We start from the raw sequence: 5239 nt of genomic DNA on the forward strand, positions 1-5239 counted from the left end.
ATCAGTGGGTATAAAGTTTTGATATAAAAATCGGGTTTAGATAGGCTACATGCTAATTAATTACTAAGAAGGCTTCTAATTACGCTAATGAGCATAACTCTTAATCTAGACCTCAAACTGATGTCAAATTTTGGTTACAAGTCTATAATTCAGTAACTAAGATGTCTACCCTTTTACATTTTCAAAAATCATATTTTATGGACATTTGGGCATAATGGTCAACATATGGGCATTTAACGGAAATTTGCGTAATAATTAGACAACTAGTGAACTAAGCCGTATAATCACAGAGGGTTATACTAACATGTTACTAGGTCTAAAAGAAGCTCTAAGTCAATCTTAAACTTGACTAAAACGGGTCAGAACTGAAAGTCAAAGCGAAAGTCAAACTATGCGACTTTCGGTTCCAAACCGGGTCTAAACAGAAAATTGTCGAGTTGAACATGTTGGGACATGTTCTTACATTAGTTACCAAGTTATATTAATGATCAAACAGGTTGCATGTATCCTACATTGCTAATTATGAGTTAATTTGGATTTAAGCATTATGTTGACTTTTTAAAGTATACTTTGACTCGACAATTAACATGGCTAGAGTGGGAATCTGAAAATACCCTTTTAAGAGTTTGTTACCCACATAGTTACCTAAGTATAGGTATTTTTAATTCGAGATTTGACTGAGTAATTATGGACTAATCTCGAAGTCAAACCTTAATTACGACGATTTGACTTTTAGCTAATTAACTAAGCTAAAATGGATTAAGGATGATTAGGATCACTTACAATGGTCCTAAATAGGATTAGGGATGATTAGGGAAATTTGTGGAAGTCCAGCAAAGCTCCAGAGCAACGCTTCAAGAGTGTAGAATGAACAAGTGAAAGTTCACAACCTTGCTCTCCTTATATAGTGAACCTTGAAGTCCAAGATCATGCCAAAATAGCCTAGGATGGTTACAAGATCACCCTAGGTGTCCCTATGTGGCTAAATACTGCCTAGAAAGTCCCTTGTTTCCAAAACCATGCTCATAAGTCGGTGTAACAGGCTGAACAGGCAGCTGTCCAAAACCTGCTGCCAGCGACAGCCTTACGGACCGTAAGCCTAAGCTCTTGCGGTCCGTATGCTCCTCTTGCGGACCGTATGCTGAAACAGTTACGGTCCGTAACCGACCCTTGCTGAAATCGCCCAGGTATGCACCTTACGGACCGTAAGCCATGACCCTTACGGTCCGTAACCGATGGTCAAAGGACAAAAATTTGCAAACTTTCAAGCCTTGACCATGCAATCATACAAGTCCGAATCCATGCCATCTTTTTCAGTTGTGGGACCTTCTTGCTCAGCCATTGCATGCTTGTATATCCCTTACATGTTTTCACTATATCTTGGATTCATGAGGGAAGATGGAATTGACAGAATTACCAAGAACAAGTCTTGGACTCTCACAATTTATGATCTTGCTTAATTAGATTATTTCCAACTCCTTTTACAAGAATTTAAATTCAGGATTCTTCTTGTAGTAATATTCTTAATAATCAAATTTCCATTATAAAAGATGGAATTTCATTTATTTAGAAACAACCGGTTAATATGTAGGATGTTTATCAAACGATTTAAGGATCTTGGGATTTATAAATTTGGGTCGCTCAGAGGTGTTTTAATAACATGTCGCCCTTGGGTCGTTCAGAGGTATTTTTAATAACATGACGCCCTCTTAAAAATCCTACCATACATCTTTATATTTGATCCGGGTTCCTGACACGTTTGTCTCACATGACACGTGTCTTTATTTTATTGGACAGGAAGTTCCGAGGTGTTACAGTCATCAACATCGTATATTATATAATTTATATTTCTATTATAAATATTAGTTATTGCAATTTTTGTATGTTATTGTACTTTTATTTTTCTATTATACAACGGGTTCATTATACAACCTTACATAATACTCATGTCTATAATATATTATTATAATATTCAACTATACTTTAGTTCTAAAATCCATTCAAGCTTCTAAGATTTAAGTAGTTCACAAACGAATAGCCTCGTTTATATACCAAGACAATGCAGTTTAGATAAAAAAAACACATTCGAAGAAGTATGATCAAACTCTTACTTCATTTCTTATTCCATATACATTATAGTTAATTCTATTTCATAGGCTCTCCTATTGTAGGCGTTCATTTCGTATATATTTGACGATTAAAAAAATCTTATATATTTGTCCTCTTATTGAGTTAATTAAAATTGACGACTAAAAAAACCTTATATATTTGTCCTCTTATGAAGTTAATTATAATTTAAAGTTAGCTAAGTCGTTTTATCACTATAATTCTTGTGACCTAGCGGTCACTTCAATATCACTGGTATCCACTAACCACTTTTACACCAACAATTATTCACTTTTTTTTGAACGGCAATTATTCACTTGTGATTTTACTTTTAACACTCTTTTAACTTTTTGTAACGCCCAAATTTCCTAATCCGAAAAAGTAATAGTATCATACTATTATTTAACAAAATTTGGGCATGACCCGTTCGTATTATGAACAAATCCCTGTAAGACCAACTTGTAAGAACTAAATACGACACAGCGGAAAATATGAGCCCAAAAATTTCGTTCTTAAAAAGTCATATTAATTACATGAAGACTCAATTACAAATTGTAATACGTTCATTAGAGAGGATTCACAATGTTACATTATATCAAGGCTTCATGACCAATTTAAAGCAAACTATGTGACCTTTCTTTCCCGTACAATCCTTGCTCTCAACTCGATCTATGTCTGCTTCACTTCGCTAGTGGTAGAGGAAACCCAAGCGATACCTGTGGACACCACGTACAACCCAACCATTAGTCATTAAAACGCCATACAACATTAAACCATATAATAGAAATTCGTAGAGCATTCTATGAAGTAAACATGGAATTGTCCAAGCGCTTTCTTAAATACTCTTTATCCAAACCAGATTTCATTCCTTCGTGAATCCGATAATCTCATGCCTGCATTACATTCCAAACTCCAAGCACATCATTAGTAATCGTAAGTACTCCGACGCCTTGATAACTGTCATACGTATATCTTTAGCATCGTATATTCATACACACATGCATTCACACTTATGCGCCTATTATCACATACACCTATATGCAAACGTACCTTCATACATGTCTACGTCACTACCTACACACAAACAATCATTTACGAATTTATATACACTAGCTCATGCTTACCACTTCATACGCATACGCTTATGCCGAAATGACATATTCACAACTTAACATAATATAGGCGATATACAAAACGACCTACGTGCCTGCTAGATTCCTAAACATATTTACTTATACAATTTGTTACACTAACACGAAAACAAATCCATTCTCTCACTAACCGACGACCCTTAACATCTCTTATATTCAAAACCAATCCTTAACATAGGTTATGAGACCTTGGAACACCATTTAAACAAGTCTAATGTATAAAACAACAAAAATCCAACAAATTGCCTGCAGCACGGTCCCTCGCGGGCCGCGTAAGCCTTGGTCCATTTTAATCACCAAAACTATCTTATCTTGCCCAATTCACATCCGAAATAGTTAAAACTTGTTTCTAATTAATCGTAAAACATTTCCCTTTCATAAATGACTAAAAATTCTTACCTGGGGTCATAACCATAACGAATTACATTACGTTACACATCCCATGCACCTAATATTCGACCCGTTTGTACCCACCAATTTACTTTCGGCTTAAATAACAACCTTCGTCAATACTGAGGCATTATTAGCTTATTACTTCTAATTAGTACCTGTTCTTTCATGATGTTTCATAAGCATAAGTATTAAAAATTTATTAAACCTACTAAAAAGTGAATCGAGATTCACTTACCTCGAGTGCCTGTCTCGTGTATGCTTCCTCATATCCTTTACGTAGCTTTCCATGTTTCCCCAATCTTGACATGATCCTATACTTTCATGTCATCATGGTTACCATTTCATTAGTATAAACACACATTCTAATATTGCATTCATTTTACATTCATATCCAACATTATACTTTATTTGTCAAATTCCAATCAACACAAAATATAAGCTTGAAGTCGCATCTTTTCATTTCGCATAATTCTTCATGTTGTTACATTTAGCACATATTGATATAGCATGTATTTAATGATTTCTCTAATATAACACTTGTGACAAAAGCTTAATACACTAATTATGCACAGTTGACTTTCAGAAAGTCAACTGTCCATCTTGTGATTTATCAATCTAACTTCATACGTCCACGTTATTATAGTCGATTATGTTACGGGCATTACATACATTCCCAACTTACTTAGTAAAACATATACCACCACAAGATCATATATGCACATTCAACATAATCAAATCCTTCCATATTTTTCATCTCATAATCCCACAACTATCAACATCATTTAGGATTGACCAATTTTAACGTTACCCTTGAACCCAACTTTAGCTTACTAGAAAAATCCACATATCATACAACCACATCACCCAACTATAAAATCAACTAAGTGTATTTGGTGTGCCATAACCTTATGCATAGAATACAAGCTACTAATGCACGCTTCTAACACATCATACTAACAAATCAAAATCCCATATGATCTCTACTTAAATCACACTTTTCATCTTAGTTCGCTAACAATTATGTCATTATCACTTTTCATACATAATTACCCGCAACTTGCATACAATTTCACATATTTGTTCTCTTAGGCATTTCATCGAACACTTGACGGGTTTCGCATTTATGAAGTATTATGTACAAGCTTTTAAAGCATGATTCTTACTAATTCTTCACATAACTTTCATTTTAATTCAGATTCAAAATCAATAATCTATAACATCCATTGTCATACACCTCAAGCATCATCAAATTAACATAAAATACATCATCATCATCCTACATAAGAACCACTACAAATGGGTTTTTTCGTAAATATACCTAACAATCAGAAATCTAAGCATAATTCAAGTTTCATAAGGCGTTTCTATCACATATCCATCCTAACTTCACTTAGATTCACGAGTTCATCAATACCCAATTCACCCGACATCACCAAATCATAAAATTTAACTTACTTGACAGTGAAGAACACTTAGGAGATCGATAATCTTGATACATGCATCCTAAAAACCTTCAATTCCCTTTTTGATTTGGAGATTTTCTTGAAATTTAGGGTTTACCCCTTTTTCTTTGGCCTGGTCGATCTCAA

The 5239-nt window shown here is 34.3% G+C and overlaps 1 long non-coding RNA gene across 1 annotated transcript; it reads right to left on the bottom strand.

The window, feature by feature from the left end:
- Nucleotides 1–2610: 2610 nt before the first annotated feature.
- On the bottom strand, nucleotides 2611–5239 carry LOC110935349. Its single transcript, XR_002589060.2, has 3 exons — nucleotides 5106–5239; nucleotides 3886–3961; nucleotides 2611–2822 (listed from the first exon to the last, which is right to left on the bottom strand). It is a non-coding gene; the product is annotated as an uncharacterized LOC110935349 (long non-coding RNA).

The sequence above is a fragment of the Helianthus annuus genome, chromosome 4, assembly GCF_002127325.2.
Source record: "Helianthus annuus cultivar XRQ/B chromosome 4, HanXRQr2.0-SUNRISE, whole genome shotgun sequence".
NCBI classification, from domain to species: Eukaryota; Viridiplantae; Streptophyta; class Magnoliopsida; order Asterales; family Asteraceae; genus Helianthus; species Helianthus annuus.